This window comes from Cupressus sempervirens, chromosome 8, assembly GCF_028749045.1.
Source record: "Cupressus sempervirens isolate cs-2001-9-10 chromosome 8, ASM2874904v1, whole genome shotgun sequence".
NCBI lineage: Eukaryota > Viridiplantae > Streptophyta > Pinopsida > Cupressales > Cupressaceae > Cupressus > Cupressus sempervirens.
This window is the reverse complement of record NC_143125.1, coordinates 346,509,368-346,530,855: the sequence shown is the minus strand read 5'-3', so window position 1 is coordinate 346,530,855 and position 21,488 is coordinate 346,509,368. Positions and strand designations below refer to the sequence as shown.

The 21,488-nt window shown below is 36.0% G+C and overlaps 1 protein-coding gene across 4 annotated transcripts in view; it reads left to right on the top strand.

Annotated features, from left to right (window-relative positions):
* LOC149542753 (violaxanthin de-epoxidase, chloroplastic-like) overlaps positions 1 to 21,488 on the top strand; it is a 114,965-nt gene that overhangs the window by 27,392 nt on the left and 66,085 nt on the right. The gene's annotated exons all lie outside the window — the stretch shown is intronic.

Genomic DNA, 21,488 nt, shown 5'->3' with positions numbered 1-21,488 from the left:
TATTCTTGAATGCCATCTTTCGTATTTCTAAACAGTTACCATTTCAAACATTTGTTTTTATGTTTACTCTGTATACATGTATGTCTATGTGTGTGTGTATTTGTGCTTTGCTATATATATTATAATCTATGTTGGAAATGAAAACGAGTACACATTTTAATATGAGTTGGACAACACCATATGCATTTCAAGTAATAAAGATCATATTTCAAATGTGGATCTGTTCAAAGAAGTGTTCCTTAATATTGAATAAGAAATAAATCACACACTTAAGTCCGTAAATTAGTTCAACTGGTTAATCAGTGCTGATTTGCTTGTGTTATTCTTCCAAGCAATAGATAAAACTTATTCTGTTTTTTTTAGTCAAAATCATCGTTGTACCATATAGGGTAAGAATATATTAAGATGCAAATAATTTGAAATCCCCAAAATAGGGCAAAGACAATGCTTTGATACCAAATTAGACAATAGAGCTCTGATACCACAAGAATACAAATAAAGAGATTGCAACTTTGTTTCCCAATCCCTAGCAATGTATAGCAAAATACCAAATAAAGAAGGAGACACAAACACACAACTGGGGATACAGAACTTTCTTTGTTGCTTTTGATTGTATCACAAATACAAATCATTAGAAAACAAACTGATTATAAACTGCAAAATAGACTGCTAAACTGCAAATTACCAATTACAAATAAACTTAGAGCAATCTGGAACTGATTCCAACAAAGTTTAGAGCTTCTCAGGTCTCTGTCTAACTTTTTCTTGCTTGGAGCAATTGCTGCTCTCTATTCAAATTCGCAAACATAGCTACTGTTGCAATACACTTCTGTTCAAAACATTCCAAAAACATATTGACTGCTGGAAAACATTCTTCCCCTTTGTCTTTTGCAGTTGACACAAAAACCTGCCTTTGAATTCAAAATTCAAATTCGTCTACTAGCATTATATTCACTGGCAATCTAATGCTGCACATAGGGGTCAAATTGGGTCTTTAAATTCTTTTATTGTTACTCGGCTTTTATAGATTCACCCATGAAGTGATATGAATATTCTGATATGTGTCCAGGATCTTGTCATTATGTTCTCATTTCAACTATGAAGGGATTGTGGTATATTATGCCAATTTGTAGAATAGTATTTGCATTCTGATGTTATGGTTCTATCTATTATTCAAGAAAAAATGAGTTAGTAATGAAGTGATTTGCCTCTAGCTTAGTTTCACTTTTAGTATAATTCTCTTTCCATTTCCCTTGTTCATGGAGAGCTGGCTCCTCAATCTTTTAGATTGTTCTGAGTGTTACCAATTGGGTCCTATGACACTCAAACTTTTCCTAAGGTCTGTTACTTCTATGAATTTCAGGATCAATAGTTCCTTTTTCTGATATATCCAGTGACACCAAACTATCACGAGCCTAATCTAGAAGCAAGTATTCGAGCCATAGGCCACTTACAAGATCTATATCCACTTGTTACCCAAGATTGTTGATCTCTCCAATGGTTTCTGTTACCAGATTCAAGGTTTTAGCTTCTTCATCAAACCTAGTACCATGCCCTCCAACATCCATGGCTGTATGAAACTTGTTACTTGGGATAGTGGAAGTCCCCTTATTCCACCAGGAGCCAGTGTAAATTGGGATGCTATTCCTCCCAATGCCTTAAAGGATTTTCCAAATTCATTGGCCAAGATGAGAAGACCCGTGTCTTAAAGGATTTTCCAAATTCATTGGCCAAGATGAGAAGACCCGTGTTGAGCACATGACATATGTGGCTAACACCAGCACAATGCATCATATAATGGAGCACAATGTAGCCCTGAGGTTGTTGGTTGCATCCTTTAAGGGGAAAGCCCTATATTGGCACAGATCTTTGGCACTTAACGGCATAGCCACTTGGGATGACCTAGGCAATCTGTTTTATAATTGTTTCTATGAGAGGGTGACAAATCTTCACTATTCCACGAGCTTATCAACATAAAATGGGCTCTCGAAGAGTTTGTGTGGTAGACTTTAACAGCAATTTCAATAGAACATGAAACATAATCCCCACAGATGCACATCCCACAATGCCCATGGCCTTTATCTTCTACCTGATAACTTTTAGTTCGAATATATCATGGACCATAAGACCTTGGGCGGTGTAAGCTTGCCAGTTGCTGGCAAAATAGGCAAGGGCTGAGAACAACTTGTTTGATGCAAGAAAATTACCATCAATACCTCCTAGTATTCTCTAAATTTTCCTTGCAAACCATAGAGCATGCCCAAAGTGAGGCCTCTACCAGCTCTATTGCTGCTCCACAATCTATGTACGTGTTGACGGGACTTTGTTTTGCATACTACCAATAGAGTAAAAATTGTCACTGGACTGGAATGTTCGACCAATATTGCCTGAAAGAGCGGAAAGCAAAAACTCTCTACTCTTAAGCTCCCTGTAGACTGGGTCTTGATCATGTAGGAATAGGCAAAGTTGGATGAGGGGGTGATTGAATTTATAATAAGGTGGGTAGAGACTTCAGCAGTTCTATATGCACCTTGTTTTGGGCAATGAATCACTCGAACAGGGTTGGGCATATCATAAGATGGAGCCAGGGTGGGTACAAGGAAAGCAATAACAAAAATGAATGAGCCGACAAGGTTAGAGATTTAATCTACCTATAGCCTACTTTTGTGCTATTATTATTAACAATGCATGCTTGAATGTTAGGATAACTTAAATACATGCTCGATCAATCAATCTAACATAAATAAGTGTTGTGAATGAAATAGTACCAAAGTAAACAAGATCATTTAGTTTTATCCAAGCCAAGGAAGATAATAGCAACAAAATAGAAAAGATCTCACTACTTTCAAAGATAAATGAATCCCATAGCAAGCACTCTAGTATTCTTCTACTGAAAACACAATTTATAAATACTAGCATGCACTAGGTGAAACAACACGTGTTGCAGAAAAGATAATATTTCTTTCATTCATAACAATGGTACTACAATGAAATGGAAGATAATATCATCAATTTTACCAACCCTAGAATAGTCAACATTCTTCATATTTATAGGCGAGTATCTACAACTTTGGGCGGGAAACTAACTTCCTTCCCTAACTAACTTACCTATTGCCTTTATTGCCTAAATCTACAAGATCTACTGCTATCCTAACGCAGAAATAACTACGGAAGAGGAAATTAAACTTGAAAAGCCATGAAAGGGGGATGGAAAGTAGGGAATAGAAGAGAGGATTTCCCAAGGAAAATCCAACCCGTAAATGCTGATCTTTACATGCTTATCCTGTCAAATATCTGCCAGTTATCATCTTGAGGCGGCCACTGATTGATAAGAGCACTCCACTTCTCTGACAATCTTAAATGCATTGGGTACGCAGGGAAACACACAGTTGACAAAATAAACTTCTTTATCTACCATGATTAACTGCCTGCCGCGTCATTAATAAGTTTGTCAACCAACAACGACAACGAAAGGTTGGTTTCAAAGGGAATCCCAACACATCCACTAGCGCATCAGAATGACTTGAGTTCCAAGACTCTTGGGCTTGCTGAATGCCCTCTACCATGTAATGCAAGCTCACCCGACCAAGTCATAAGGAAGAAGGAATCCCAAACCGGATTTGTACTTCGTAGAGTTTTGGTTCTTATGAAAGCAAATGAAGCTCCTTCTGAGTAGGTATTGAATCAGCCCAAAAGGATCCCTCCATGCTGAAGATCTTGCATGTAGAAGGGTCCTTGTTATGCCCCCTCCCAGGGAAGCCTCATTAATCCGAGCAGATAAATATTTTGGAGTTGCTCTTGCAGAGTGTCGATCGTGCAAGCATCCTTTCGTTTGTTAACTTGTTGCTTCCAAAACTTCCCTTCTTTGGAAGCCTTGACTCCTAGGTTGGCAACTGGTCGTTCCATGGTTCGGATCTTGGGACCTGACTGGCCTAGAACCCTTGGGAAATTTCCTTCCCATCTTTGCTCAGAGGTGCCTATTTTACAAGGCGACAACCATTTGCTGGAATTTACACTGGTCCTTGTCCTGCCATGATACCCGAATAGTTTTGTCGTTCCTCCAAAGCCAATACCCATTAGCACCTGCGGAGACCCGATACACGTTAATATTATTATCCCTTTTCAAAAGGACTTTATTCTTTTATTAGACTCAATATTTTAGGGATTTCGGAATCTTATGCCTTTCCGTCCTTTGAAGGACAAATATGCCATATGGGGAACAAATACTAAACCTGAAAGCCTAAATAAGTAAATTAACTTCTGATAAAGGACAAAGGAATGGTATCTGGAAGCCATACCTTGGAAGTAGGAAAACTACCTCTCACCAGTGGTAGGGGAAAAAATCCCCGAATCTCAAGAACCTACAATTTCAAATCTTGCGAGTACAAAATAGATAGTTTCAAACTTGACAAAATATTAGTTGTTTTCTCTCTGTTGAAAACCAAAAATACGTCGCTTAAACAAAACTTCCAGCGACATGGCTTATGACGTTGAGTTGTCCTTCGCGATTGACAAGACCGGTATTCAACATTTGCTTGAATGACACATGGGATTAATAAATGCTTGGTACTTTTTGATGTGACAGCCATTTAAATTCGAAATACCAACCAACTTGTAAATGACGCAAGACACTCAACCCGAGGAGGGATGTTGCATCCAGGGAGACAATCAAAGGCAGAAAACCACCACTAATAATCACCCAAAATATGCTAGAAGTGCTAGCGCAATGCCAACAAGCCACCACTTACCCTACTAGGACTGAGGTTGCACGTGTGCATGTAATGCTGACAACATACCCATATGTTATATCTTTTAGAGCCAAAACCACCAACCAGACGCCCATGAAGGTGTGCCTGTAACTTGTTGGCCGAGCCAAACAAAACCAACTCGACCGGTGACAGCCTACCTCACGCTAAACCAGGACAAAAGAGGCTACCAGAGAGCACTCAGATGGTGAAAATCATTCCCTCAACATGGCAAACACCCAAGAAAACTAGAAAGAAGCGGAATTGCACCACCAAGCCAAGTAAATCAAAAGGAAAGGAAAAACCAAACCCACCTTCCCCATGGTGGAATATACCTTGCACTATGAATTTTGAACTACCCCATGGTTGCCAAAAACCCAGACTACCAAGCCCATTCCGTTAGAAGAATGCTAGCCTATTTTGTGCACGAGGGTGGAGCCGAAGTAGCTCTGCCCTATGATAAATGACCGCAAGAAACAAAAACACAAACCCAACCAAAGAAAGAGTCAAGCGACCTCCAAAACCATGCCAAGAAGCAATGAAGGAAACAAAACAATCCAAAAGGAAAGATAAGAAAGGACAGACCATGCAAAAACCTGAAAAGATGGGTACCTACAAACAAAAAAGAAGCAAATGGGAAAAACACCAACCTAAAGCACTAGAATGTAGAGACGTTGCAGCGCTAGGACCTGTCCTCATCCGAACATGAACCATAACTAGCCTAACCCAAGAAAATACTTGTAGACTTGCAGAATGATTGCTTCAAGGTGGGGTGGCGACCCAAACACAAACTTTTTCTTATAGAGTGCAATTGCGATTATCAAACAAGGCGACAATTAATCCCTTCAGGTGTCTTAAATAACCCATCAATCATGATAATTTAAAGGTTGCATTAATTATACTTTTCCTTAATGAACTTTGCCATGCATCCAACTTAAGACCGTAGGAACTTTTCCTTGTTGTCGAAGACATATGGGGACAACTCTTGTCTAATTCAGAAGTTGCTTTCTCGAAGACCACGGATTCTTGCTGCAAGGCTAGGAATCCATACTCCCTTCTCCCATATGAAAGGGTCCAACATCCCGGACAGGGATGTGGAGGACCAAACATCGAAAAATCGAAACCAAAACAAAAGGCTTTCCTCAAATGAGGTAAGGAAAAAAGCGAAAAGAGGGGATCCAACTTTTTGCTCAGAAAAGTAGGGACGGGTATGTAGTGCATAAGAAAAGGTGACTCGATTGGGCAAATGCCTTGCATTTGAGAAGTCCAGAACTCAACCTTTGAAATTATCAGTGCTTTATTATTGCGAAACGGATCCCTTTAAGAATGAACTCCAGATCCAAACATCCTAACTCACCATAATCTAGGAACTTTACTGGTGTCCAATAGTGAAGTGCGTGCTTTGAAAGGGAGTATATCATTTAATTCCCGAAGAAAACAAAGAAACCAAGCTCACTCAATACTTCCTTTGTTTTTCTTTTGTCGGATATTGTGCATTGTTCGAGAATTGGTGATCTCTTTCCTTCCATCATCCTTTATCATTCTTCAAGGCATGAGAGGCGGTACTTCTTTTCTCGGACAGAAAATTTAATTTGTTCATTGTGGGGGTACTTTCACCATCCCATCCTTATGTGCTTTCTCATTTTGGAAGGAAAAAGATATCCGCTTCCCAAGATACCATTTAGCGTTAAATTTCATCAAGTTTGAGTAGGGTTGATATATTCATTCCGTTCTTATTGTGATTCTTCTCTTCCCTTTTTCTTGTCAACTTGGTCATTTGATTAGCTTGAGACAAGAGCAAAGTTGTCCGAATTTGATGAAGTTCAGTCATATCTTGAGTTTATACTTGCAGTTTTTCAACTTACAACAATAGGGCGAGAGGAGATCTACAAGATGGGTAAAAGAATACTTGAATACCTGGAGACAAATTCCTTTGAGTTATACAGTGTCATGAGAAGCATACCAGCCTACTTGGAAGAACACAAAACAAAATCTCCTGAAAAAGACAAAAGCAAACCCAAAGACCAAAAAAAAACCAAAGTGAGAAACAAAGATTTGACCAAACTATTTACAAGGGCCAACTAAGCAAAAAGGGAAAAGAAACACAAGGAAAAGAAAAGAATTAGAGTGTGGACTTGGAGGTACACCAAAGCAATATTTACAAGCCACTATACATATGGTATAACAAAAGGGGAATGGACACCCTTATACCATCTCCTTACTCAAAGTAATGTTTGAGAAACTGCCCATTCTCAAAAAATAGAACAGTTTCTCTAGTTAGCAAACTGAGACAGTAGGTATGAGATCCACAGATCTCTATGATGTGATAAGGCCCAAGCTAGAGCCGTTGGAACTTTCTTCTCATGGGCCTTGTCCCATAGGAGAACTAGGTCTGAAATCTGAAAGGTCTTGGATTGGACTCTTTTGTCAAACCACCGTTTGACCACTACTTGGTGTTTTGTGAAGTGCTTGAGGGCTACATCCCTCTGTTCTTCAAGGCAGACAAGATTGAGGAGATGGACCTCTACGATATTATCCCGCTCATCGAACTCCTTCATGAATTGTAGGACTAGAATCTGCAGATTCATTGGGAATATCGAATTTTGGCCTTTGACCAGGTAGACTAGAGAAGTCCCTAGGGCAGCCTTAGTTCGAATGAGGTTTGCCCAAGGAGAAAATCTAAGCTTCTTGTGCCAATCCTGGGGATTTCTCTCTACAGATGTTTGGTAACCTCCACGAGGTTCTTGTTGGTTCTTTAGAGTAGTTTTCTTTCAGATGTTTAATTTAGATGTTGCGAGGGAGCCCGAGTTTCATTTGCATCAAGTCATTTGACTTGAAATCTTTTAGCTTCCCTTAGCAGTTTTGGTTTTGGGCCTTTGTAAGCGCAAAGGGGGTCCGAGTTATCCCTCGTGGGTGAGGTGTGTAGATTTTACATTTTTGGTGACAAAATGAAGCCTGTCTTTGTTTATTTCTCAAGTATATTTGACAAGGTTCAAAGATTAAAGGATGTGTTTAGTTGTTGGTCTATGGTAGGACTTGTACTAAATTTGGGTTTTAACTCGATAGAGGTTCTTGAGTTATCTCTGGCATGGTTACAACATTCTACTCACACTTAATTGCTTTGAGTTCTTGATGTTTTGAAGTGAAATTGGACTTAGTAAAAATCATACACCTGCTTCAGCGCCACCATGGTCTTCCAAACCCTCCGCAAGCTTCATTGCCTGCAAACCAAACAAAAGATTGAAAAGAAAAGAAGAAAAGAGAAAATATCACGAGGAAAGAGAAAAGCAGTATCAAAGTGAAAATAAAGATGAAATTTGGTTCAAGGGTGTGTAATCATCTCTACCGGTGCTATAAAAATAATCTCTAAAGGTAGAACTGTGATTGTGGTGCCACAACGATAACTCCGTCGGGGCTATAGATGCTTGACTGGTAGCGGGGCTCTATCTAGGTTGCTTTTGAAGTAAGGATATTATAATAACTAAGTTTAATGGATCTGAGAGATTATCAAGTTCTTGTCGAGCGGGGAATAAATCATTTGCACACACGTGAGTAACATATGGTCAGAGTGCTTAGGTTCAACTTGAGAGTTCTTTCTTTTGTTGAGTGCTTGTCCTTAAGTGGATTTTTGGGTAGGCCATCCTGAGATTTTTGTTCTAAGTTACTTATTTCTTGAAATGATCATGAACATTTCTTTGGGTTGATGCTAGATGTTGTGAGGTTTTCACACCATTGCTCCAAAAAAATTTTGGGGACCCTCTTTTTTTGATCACCTCGGCAATAGTTTTTTGAAGTTGTCCAAAAGTTTTTTTGAGTTTTGAAAATTTTGAGCCTTGGACACCTACAGGCCAGTGGGAGAGACTTAGCTTATTTTCACCCTTTTTTTTAACTTGATTTTCCAGAGCCACCAATTCTATCCTTAGGCCGAACAAATTTCAAAGTCAATTCCAACTTGGCAGGGTAAAATTGTAAATTTTGTACTTAGATGTTTTCTTTTGAAAATTTGGATATAATTGTATAAATTTGGATAATTTTCAAAAAGTGAAATTTTTGTTAAATTTGGTTTTTTGGAAAATCTTAAATTTTTGGTGAAGAGATTAATTTGGTGATGATGAAATCAAATTGCAAAATTGATTTTTTAGGCTCTAAGAGAAATGATTTATTTGTGTTAAAATGCTAAAATTGCTTAGCTAAATTGATTGGGATTAAAATTGCAAAATTTGGCTTTAAATGGATTAAATTGCCTTGAAAACTTTTTAGTCTTTAATGAAATTAGTAATTTAATATTGAAAAATGGCTTTTGGCTAGCTAAAATCCAATTTTAATGACGTATTAATTACTAAATCTTCATTAAATAGAAATATTTAACACCTCTAAGACATTATTTATTTTCTTTTTGCAATTTTGGTCCAATTGGCAATTTAAAAAGTTAATTTTCATAATGGCAAAATTAATTTTGGTTAAGTATTTAATTGTGTGCCATAATTTTGCATTAATTATTTGTTTTCTTTCTCCCAGGGTCCAAGTCGGCCAGCTAGGGAGGGTTTGTGGAGTTGGCTATAAGCGGAAACTCCTTCCTCTTCTTTCCTCACTTCTCATCTTCTCCTCCTTGCTTTTGGGCGAATTTTCTTCTTGGAGCAGCTCTTTGGTGTTGGGTGATTTTCCTTGCAAGGCAGATTTTTCTCCATTTTTGGCGATTTTTGTCTTGAGGGTAGATTTCTCTTCCACTGGCAATTTTCTTGAGGGCAGATTTGGTCCTTGTCTTGGACGATTTTTGGTGGGAAGGCAGATTTTTCATGTTGTTGGCAATTTTTTGCAAATTTTGATTTTTGCAAGGAGTTGCGATTTTTGCCCTAGGTTGGGCGATTTTATTTGACGGTGAATACATGATAAATTTCTGATTTGCAAGTGGATTTGAAATTCTCAAGGTCTGATCCTAATTCTGAAAAGTCACTGTCCGGCTATTGGTTAAGGTGAATTTTAATCATTTAGAGTTGAAAGGGGTCCTTAAGCTGACATCCTTCTTTCGTTCTAGTCTAAGGATTGCTTCCCTTGGTTCTGCTAGCCTTTTGGTCCACCACTCTACCATCCCATAATAGGGCGACGAGATGGAGGATGTTAGTGCAAGTAAGAATCCCAAGCGGACAAACACTAAGAAAGACAAAGAGGATATGATGCCCAAAACACCTTTCTTCTTGAAAATGAAGCGAATAACCGACAACAATATCGGTACAGTAGACATGATACAGATGAAGGATAGACTAAAGGAAGGACAATTCCCCTTGGCAAGGAAGATACAGAAGGCAGTTGCACATTACGGCCCAAGTGTCGACACTTCTATTTCAACCATGATGAGCGACATTGGGATGGCACTTGATTTTGAGGATATCAGAGAAGGAGATATCAATGAGACAGTTTTTGGATTGAGGTTGGATGAGTTAAGAAAGGTTGCTATCAAGAAAAAGCATTTGGGCACCCTTTCTTCTCTCAATGCTTTTATTGGATTTGGGAATGAATACGAGAAGGATCATGAAAAAATACTACAAGCAACAAGCAGCGTGGTGAAGTCAGCAAAACTCAGAGCAAAGCACACACCTTGTCCTCCTATGGAAGAAGTTAACGAAAGGCTAGCTAAGTTCATTGCCTTAGCTAAGAAAATGAAAGAAAAGGGAAGAGTTATATTAGAAGATCATTTGATGTAAGCCCAAGTGGCAATTTCTCTTTTTTCTAAAAAATGACTGAGTGTTTATTTCTAATTGGCCACCATTTTGGTGCCTTTTCATTGGTTGCCACTTTTTGCACTTTTTTCATTGGTCCATTGATGAGGTGGCATCTTCTCATTGGCCGATGGGGTGGCAACCCTAATTAGGGTTTTTGGGATCCAATTTGGATCGTTGATCTTGTTTTGATCTCCACCGTCCATTGTATTTTTGGCCCCTATATAAGGCCGTTTGCTCTCATTTGTAAAGGGTCAGAGAAATTGTTGCTAAGATAATACCAAAATCGCTCTCTTTTTTGTTGTTGTGACTTGCATGGTGATTAAGAACATTGGGTGTTATTGCATGGTTTCTACTTCCACATAGTTAGATTTCTTTTCAAGTTGTTAAAGTTGGTTGCATTTCAAGAAGTTTGTTAAGTAAGAGTGAAGTAGATGGATAGTTGTATGGTAGCCTTAGTAGATGTTTGATAGGGATCAATACTAGACCACTAGCATCCTAGCGGCTTGTTGGGAAGCCTTGTGTGGCAAATTAGTGTACTTTCCTTTGAATCCTTGCATCTATGGAGGTGGGGCCGCTGGTTAGCCTTCATTAGATTCGATCTCCGTCCATTTGCCAACCTTCCATTCATAGGAGTAGTAGAATAGTGAGTAGCTGGGTAGTCGAAGTTTAGAGAAGGAAGTTAGAGAAGTGTGATGTCCTCACTCTAATGTATAAATTAAATAATAAATAAGTATTATACATAAAGTGATATTAATAAAAATATTAAAGTAATAATATTTTATATGTAATATTATATAATAATATCCTTGCATTATAATAGCAATATGGAATTATGAAATTAATTAAATAATTATATTATAATGATTAAAATATGATTTAATATAGAAACACTATTAATATAAAATATTATAATATTATAATATAATTTATACAGTTGATATATTAATAAAATGATATATGTTACAATATAATTATTATTAATAATAATTATATTAATATTACAATTACTAATATATTAATAATAATTAATGTTGCAATATATTATTATCATTATCAATATAATATAATTAATATTATAAAAAGACGCGACTCTTAGAAATGAAAACTATATATACATAGAGGAATATAATATGGAGGGATATATGATAAGAAGGAGAAATATAAAGGGAAATAAAAGGGAACCAGTCGTAATCTGGGAGAAAAAGGAGAAAATTATACACAGTAAGGTTATGAATTCTAATGTTCCAAAAATGGTTCATTACAAATGGTATCAGAGCAGGTTTTCCTGCCAGCTTGTGAAACTTAATCAGAGATAGTTACAGAAAGTTTCTTACTAGAGCAGATAAAGAGAATAGTAGCCTAGATTTTGAGTTAAATTTCAGGTGGCTACATCAGAATAAAGCTTATAATTCTTAACTGAAAATAAATATTTTCAAGTCTGTTGAAATTTATATATTACTGGCACTCCAGAATATTTCCTCTAGAAGTTGTATTGTACCTACGACCCAAATTTAATCAAATATAAACCTATTCATTTAGTCTCGGGTAATGAGTGAAAGGAATAAAATTATTAATGTTAATTTGTATAGTTTGGATGGGTTAGAAATTGTTGGGCATGTACATATTTATTAATATCTATTGAAAGATTAACGTGGGAACTTAGAAAGTTGGGAATAAAATTTCAGGAAGCCATTCGAAGACCAATAGGCAATTTATTAAAGTCTAACTTTTATCCAAATGTTTTATATAATTATCGGAAGGACTCTCTAGTTTGAGCTGAAATATTTAGAGACATGCCCAAATTTATAAAGTGAAGCCTTCGCATTTTAAAGCATTAAAAATCATTGGGTGTAAAGTTTGAACAAAATATTTGGAAAGAGAAAATGACTCTTCAGTGCTTACCTATTACAAAGTTTGGCCAAAGAAATATCTAAAGTCTGGCAAATATTTAACATATCGAGCTGAGCATTTCATGGAGCTTGTGCAAGTCCAACCATCATTACAAAATTAAATCGTTTTTCAAGTTCCTTTCCAGGTTTTAAATGTAGAACGAATGAGCTCAAGGTCGATTGATCCATGATCAAATATTGCCATATCTGTAAGGCAACAAAATATCATATAATGGAAAAACGAGGCCAATTAGTACAACAAATGCAATCAAATGATTGCCACAGAACTTAATGAAATTAAGTGTCCCCAAGCAATGAAAATAGTGCTAGTAATGGAGTATGAACTGTGGTAAAGATGGACAAGAAGGAAAATCTTTTGAGTCGATGTAGCAAATGGGGTCAGTTGGCAAAGAATGACCCAATGCACCCACAGGAAGGTTAAAGGTATATATTGAATGTGATCGCAGTGACCACGATGAAGCTAATGGCAATCCAACGTTAGAAACAATGAACATCGAGGAAACAACGCCAAGACACATGATTGATAGTTGGCTTTGTAATGGAAAAGAAAAAGCCCAATATGCAAAGGTAAGATTCAACCTCATTACAATGATGGTGTGGGTACTTGTCTGGCATGAGTTATCCGAAAAGGACAAGATGGGCTAAACTATAATAATTTTGAATTGAAAGTGGAAATGAACCTTTGTTTATAGTATATGGGACCACACTATATTCCACATATGAGGCATCTAACATGTTACAATTAGTACGCATTCTAAACAAACTTATGATTGAGATCTCTTCCAAGAATGCAAGTTCTCTAAGGGTTATTTGCGGCTCATCTCTTTGAATTTTAAACTAGGCATTGGAAAAATAGCTAAGGAAAGAGACGAAATGACGTTGCCGAGGAAGAATATTTATTGCAGAGCTAATATTTTATCTTACGGGAATTATATTCTGACAGAGTTGGAGAACTTGTTTGCACAGGCCCATAGTTTGGGATTTATTTGTTGCATTCCCCACAAACCAAATAATCGTGATCATCAAGAAGTTTCAGAAGGAAATTGAAATTCTGTTCTTTTTAGTTGCCAAGAATGGGAATACATCGAGTTCCATTACTTGGAGAAGCAGTAATATAAAATAATATAGGCGTTACAGAGATAAAGACCATCACACCAGGACAGACAGGAGTTTATTAAAGAATGATAATCATTGACGAGTAGACCAAGAATATATGGCATTTGATGGGCACTTCCTAAATGTATGTCCCGTTTGAGATGGTTGCGTTGGAATTCATGTTTATTAAAATGTTTGCCATCGGAATGGTCTGCAAAATGACTCATTGTACTGGATTTGAATCCCAATATAAAGGGATCTCTTAGTGAGTTAAGAGAATATTGAAGCGGGTGAGACAAAAATTGAAGATCCTTTTTCACTATTGTCTTTAGAAGAAGATGAGATATGATCAAGGGAACATCAATAACATTTAGTCAATGAACAGAGAGGGAAGCCAGTGGAGCTTCGAGGAAGTTCAACCATAGTTAAAATATGAAATTGTAAGTTTTCTTAATTAATGTAATTATAAAGGTGTAAAATTGATTATTTGAGAAATGATTTAGGGATTTCAAGTAGCTTTCCTATGGAGTCTACAATCAAGGAAGGTCTATAAGACGCCTTATTGTAGTACTAGTTAAGGGAAAGACTATATAGAAACCCTATTGTATATAACTTTCCTATGGAGTCTGCAATTAAGGGAGGTCTACTAAGACACCTTATTGTAGTACTAGTTAAGGGAAAGGCCATATTTAACTTTCCTATGGAGTCTACAATTAAGGGAGGTCTACTAAGACACCTTATTGTAGTACTAGTTAAGGGAAAGACTATAAGGGCATCTATCCTTCCTATGGAGTCTACAATTGGGAAAGAGCTGCTATGATACCCTATTGCAGTACTAGTTAAGGGGAAGATAGTAAGGGAACCCTACCACTTTCCTATTGAGTCTGCAATCAAGGGAGAACAACCTATTGTAGTACTAGTTAAGGGGAAGATAGTAAGGGCACCCTACCAACTTTCCTATGGAGTCTGCAATCAAGGGAGAGCGGTTAGGACACCCTATTGTAGTGCTAGTTAAGGGAAAGATAGTAATGGCTCCTTTTCACAAGAACCTTTCTAGCCAAAAAAGCAATCCACTAAGTAGACCACCTTGTGTGGATGTCCAACACGTGCCACCGGGGCCAAGGGGGCCAAAGTTCCACTCTTGGGCTTAGTATGGAACTGGCTTGGATTAACTTATTATCATTCGAATTTCTTTGAAGTTTATATATATTTACATGCATGTACTGATGCTTATTTTGTGGTTGCAGGGTTCATAAGCCTAATGAAGAAGTATAGTCATTTCGCATTGTTAATTTTAGGATCTAATCAAGGTTATGTATGACGTGTCTTTGTCGTGTTTGCTTCGTGCCTTCATCTGTCTGCATCGTGTCTACTTAGTGTTTTTCATAAATCTCTCTTGTCCTTGAATGCAAATGTGTTTTGTGTCTATGACAAAGTTTGTGTATGAAAGATTTTGCTTGAGGGCAAGCAAATTCGAGAGGGGAGGACTGTGATGTGCCCACTCTAATATATAAATTAAATAATAAATAAGTATTATACATAAAGTGATATTAATAAAAATATTAAAGTAATAATATTTTATATGTAATATTATATAATAATATCCTTGCATTATAATAGCAATATGGAATTATGAAATTGATTAAATAATAATCTAATATAATAAATAATTATATTATAATGATTAAAATATGATTTAATATAGAAACACTATTAATATAAAATATTATAATATTATAATATAATTTATACAGTTGATATATTAATAAAATGATATATGTTACAATATAATTATTATTAATAATAATTATATTAATATTACAATTACTAATATATTAATAATAATTAATGTTACAATATATTATTATTATTATTAATATAATATAATTAATATTATAAAAAGACGCGACTCTTAGAAATGAAAACTATACATACATAGAGGAATATAATATGGAGGGATATATGATAAGAAGGAGAAATATAAAGGGAAATAAAAGGGAACTAGTCGTAGTCTGGGAGAAAAAGGAGAAAATTATACACAGTAAGGTTATGAATTCTAATGTTCCAAAAATGGTTCATTACAAGAAGTAAGTCAAGTATCAGAACACACACATTCACCCTCCACCACCATCGCTTTCCCACCAACATCATCATTGGTAGACACATCCTACATCATCACCACCATGAACATTATCTGCCACTCGCATATTTCACAAACCCATCATCATCTCCATCGTTCCACTAAAGCCCAAGTCATCCTTGAATGAACAGTGTAAGGCCGCTTATGTGATTACCAGCAAATCACATCGATAAAACTGAGTGGGTATCCACAAGTGTAAGGAACATTGGAGTTATTCTCATATCCCATGAGCAATAACTTTTCAAGAGAGGAATTGTATGTTTGATACTCTATATCGGATATCCAATTACTAATATGTTATGTAAGTGATACAAAACTCGCATCAACACTAACATATATATATATATTATAGTCATACATTTTTCTGATTGATTGTCATATTGGTTTGATTTGATTAGATCAATATTGTTATGCTTGTAATCATTATATACTTCAGCTTGCAAACTGATAGGATCGGGTGACTCAGGATACACAATCACATGATCCTTGGATCACATTAGTGTTCGAACTGTTATCATCAACCATAGAGAAATGTAATCTGAGATCACTGATTTTGATCGGGAGCATGTGCTATGGTATCACCGATCAAAATCAGTCACTATGATAATCGTCGACAATTATAATCACTCGCTTTTATAATGGTTGACATGTATAATCAGTCACTATGATAATGATTATTAATCAATTAGTTCTTATGGTATTTGTTAACCATGATTAGTGTTGGTTATTATTTGTTAATGGCCGTCTATTATATAGACATGACCCTACGGGCCCAAAGGGCACGTAGAGTCATGTCTATACAATTAGACATGACCATTCAACACTATATATATTGAGAGTGCAGATCGATGGAAGGACATCACAACAACACATTTTATTACCTTCAATTTGCAAACACACTTTCACCCACAACATATAATAGAAGTTAGTATTGTTTGCTTGGAGATTCAAAATCAATGAAAACATCAAGATCATAAAGCATTGTATATATCTCTACAACTTCTGGGATTGAATAAAACATTTTATTAACTTCTTCAATCTTCACTAATAATGAACGTTTATTCTAATGCTTCAATCCTGCGAATCAACGTTCAAGAAATAATTGTGAATGAGTGATGCACTCTTTTCTTGTCTCCATTCCTTCTAACTAGCAAGGACGATTCTTTGCTGATTGTATATACCATCTGGCAGTCCATCTCGGTTTGCTTGCATGTATCTTATCACCGCTGATGCCTGGGCCAATCCATTGTTTCCGGTCTCCTATGTTATATATATATCCTCAAACAAGGCGTTTTATCTTGTTGATTGACAATGACCTATCTTAAATGCAGTCTCTTTCTTAATGTTGGGTGACTCTAATTTTGTAATTGTTGCTCCCAAATTGTAGACGATATAACTCCATTTATAGAGTTTCCTGATAATCCTCTGTTACCTTTCAACAGAAACAATGAGAAAGTTTAAACATAAAAGCTTCCATTGTTTTGACTGATGAGAACAATAATGATGTAAAACCTCCAAGATCATAAATTTTCAAAATTATAAAAGGATTTGGAAATGTTATACACCCTGGCCAGTCATAGGCAAGAAAAATCTGAATTTCAAAACAGAGAAGTTTAATGCTAAACGACTTTAAAAGGATAGGAAAAGTGCACAAATGGACACTCTAAAATTAAGGCTCCATTAGGTTTCTAATGCTTACTCTTCACAATAAGTCATCTGGAGTCCGTATGTTTGTAGTATTGGACTTTGAGCATCTTGCTAAGAGCTTTTTGGCAAGCTATTATATATGGTTTTATGAGTTCAACAGTATATTTGTTTTTAATAACTGGTCAATAAAGTGACTTTAAAATTAAAAAGAGGAACTAATAAGTTACTCAAGTTATAGTATTCTTTTATTGGGAAAAAGACAATTAAAAGGGAAAAGAGAATAAAAATGAAGAGAGAGGCAAGGGAATATGAAGTCATCCTGTTGTGCTTAAAAGGAGAAGAGGGAGCTCATTTTCAACATGCTTGGATTATGCTTGGATTTTGGAATTTGTTTCAGATTTCTCTTTGAGAAAAAAAGGGGAAGCTTTGGCTTTTAGTTTTCCAACACCTGAGGGCGGAAACCTTCAGACTTTTCTTAGTTAATTGGACGCCAACCTAGTTCAACTTGAAGTGGATTCGAGATGGAATTCACTATTGTTCTTACATGTTCTTTTTTATTTTTCCAATCTAACTGTGTAACTATTTTTAAGATTGGATTTTATGCATGTTGTATTGCTGTTTTATAATACAATAGAAAATCTGAAGTTGTGCTAAACCGAGTATTTTAATGAGCATCTATGGGTTCATTTGTTGGTTATATGTGTTGTTTTATTTGCAAAAGATATATTGCGTGTTCTGAAGCTTGTTTGTGAGTAAATTTGGTGAAAATATCCATTCAGGATACTACAGGGATGGAATACTACAGTGGTATTAGAGCATCGAACTTGCCATCCTATTGGGTAAACTTAGTGTTTTGTAGTTGTGAGAAAATTTGCAAAAGTATGGCAAACTATGAAAAAAATGTATTTTTCTTACAGGTATTTCTTGGGGGTCTGATTTAATATAATATGACTATTCAAAGTCGGCAACTTGAAAGCATTTGACACACATGACTTTTTGTTGAATGATTTTTTTTCTTGTGCATCGACAAGAGGAATTGAAGATTAATACAAACCGCTGACATATAGTGTTAATAAATATTTTTGATTTTTACAAGTGATCGGGATATTGATCAAGCCCCTCACATTTTCTTGTAAGTTTTATCTCTTGCCTTGTCTTATAAAGGTGAATAAGCCCAATATAAATATTTGAATTGTGTAAAGAAATATTTCGGGTGAAGTATTCAAGGGTATGGTTTGAATAAATTCATTACGGTCCAACTAATATTTCAATTTTATAAAGGATTGTGCTGTGAACGGACAAAAAAAAATGTTTTCGTAAGATTGAGTAGTATTTTAAGAAACTAGGCTGGCCCAATAAGGTTAAGCCCTTGTTGCAACATATTATTGAACCGGTGCTAAGATGGGACATTGCCAAAAGAGCAATTCTAGAATGTACAAGAAGTGATGGAGCGTAACTAATTTACAAAATTAAGAAATTGATGCAAAGGAGTCGAATCGTCTCAGCTAAATTTAATCAGAAATTGGGTCAAGCCATTGGGAATAGTATATCGGCAACAAAAGTAACGAATGATATCTACCATGAGAAATATTTCCAATTATAACTTGGGAATTAAATGTTAATGTTGTGGGCCCGATTTATATCATTTCATATATTATTGAAAAACTTAAATCAATTTCTAGTAGTGTCTGAACATTGTGAAGGGAATGTATTGGAAGTCGTATCAATCATCAACGGAAATAGATTGTCATATTTGGCATAAAAATTATTTACTACGACTTTAGATGCCACAGGCGTTTATGATTTTCATATTTGGAACTTAGTTGGACTAAAATACAAGGTCTAGTTGGCACCTTTGAGGGAATCTACAGGAATTGAATGTGTTATTTTTGCGAAAGCTTCTAGATCAAAAATGAAAAGGCATCTGGAAGTTGTCGTCTAGGTGTTTTTGCCTGGATGTTACTCTCAGCTTGCTTAATAATTGCATAGAGCCAAGAAATGGTAAATTGAATCTTCTTATTGGTTTGATACATCACCTTGAATGCTGGACAAGTTCTTGTATGTAATGCAGAGAGCCAATAATGTTGTTATTATTAAGTTCTTAGATAATCATTGTTGTCTGGGAAAAGAAAGGTCTAGAGTTAGAGCTGTGCAGGAAAGGTGCTTGTCAGAGCACATGATTCGTTGGCCTTGTATAAAGTGAATAATATGATTGGAGGAATTTGTCGGAAGCTAATTTCTTTAGTTTAACTCTCGTCTCCTTTCATTTTCTATGGAGTCATGAAGCTTTCTTTCTCCTATGGGTGTTGTGAATATTTACTAAGACCATTGACACCCGAGATGAAGTTGTGAGTGATTAGGAAGTGCTCGAGTGTGTAGAAGAAATTCAAGCAGGTGAATTTCCATTAAATAACAACTCTCGTCACCATTTCCTGGAACGTTGTTGGATATTGATTCGGTTCATTAAGAAGGTTCAAACTAATATGATTTGAGTGTGTGCTTGATTCTTTCTCCAATCAGGAGATCGCTATTTGTTGTTCAACTTGGACAGGGGTTGTCGTGGACTCCTAATGCTATGCCAAGATTATTGGTGTATGATTTCATCCGAGTAAAGTTCTGAGAAGCATTATGTATATTGCTTGCTGCTTGTGAAACATCTAATAATGCACTTGGGAGTGTAAAGGAATATTGTGATTTGTCTGATTTAGCAAGTGATTTACAATTGATTATAAGTGTTGCAGTCATATATTTAATTGTGTCAATTCCTGGACATACTATTGTTTATGTCTGATTTAAATCTGAACTACAGAAGGTATACATACATTGGTCTGCAAGCGCAATTTTGAGTAACAATTCTTCCTAGCAGTGCAATATAACTATCCCTCATAATTAAAGTTCAAAGTATATCAGAACAGACTTTGGCTGACCCCTCCTCCTTCACTAATAGTGAACTTCATACTGGTTGAGGATAGTTTCAGAGGGCCACTAAGTGTTTGACAGAATCACCTACTTGTTGGTAGAAGGAATTGGTTAAATTTGGGACAGACTTGGAACAACTCTTATAGATGTATTAATCCCAAAGAGGAACCTTAATGTCTCATTAATCTGGGAAGCTCTTATTAAGTTTAGCCCAGAAATAAAGAGAAACAACAATCAGGAAGTCCAAAATAGATTTAAGAAAGATACAACAAACACTAAATTATCCTGGGAAAACCCTTCTAGATGAAGGGAAAAACCCAGCCACACAACCAAAAAATATCACCTTTTATTGATCATCAAATGTTCAAGTGTACAATGCTTTTCGCTTGATACAATATATAAGGAACAGAGAGACTCTTCATCGCATAACTAAAGGTCTCTTTGATTTCCAAAAACACAACTCTTCATATTTCTATATGCATGCCTCAACGCATGTCAAAAGACACGTTTCCATATTTCATATTATCTCAGTTATTATCACACAAAATCCTCTTCAATAAAGGTGACCATAATGGTAATAACGACCATATTTCTTAAAATAGAGATAAAGATCTCTATCACAGCTACAATCTTCAACACTCCCTCTTAGCAAGAGAGAGATCTTTAGTAAGGTAGGCACACATAGCTGCAACCAAAGATGTTAACGATAATTTTTCAATATATAGATTCTCATTAAAAACATGTTATCTCAGCATAACATAATTCATCATAGTTACTTTATAAGCAGATAAAATTAAAGTCATAGAGTCACATAGGTGACTTACACCATGCTTACTCACAAAGGATGGACCAATTGCTTTCACCTCAAACTTTTCCCAGAGAAGAATGCATTTCTACCATGTCTCAACATAGAGGGTGGACCAAGGGCTTTTACCTCAAATTTATCCTAGAGAAGAATGCATTAACAACTGAGGTTATCTCTCAACAGAGACTCCCTATTAGCAGGGACAACTTTTTTCACCACAATATGATATCTGATGCAACCTCCATCTGAAGCTAAATCATCTCCATCCCATTGCTTCTGGTGTAGGAGCACCTAAGGTACAAGCACACCAGGAGAATAAAGATCACAAAATTATCAAATTGATGGTATTTCAATGTATATTGGTTCATTTATGATGTATTTGAGCCTATTGAGTAAAAAATGCAAGGCTATGAGTCATGATTGTAACAATTTGTAAAAACTGTTCAATTTATCCCAATAGGTTGTAGTTGGTCCAATGACTCAAAATGTGTTTGAGGACCCATGAAA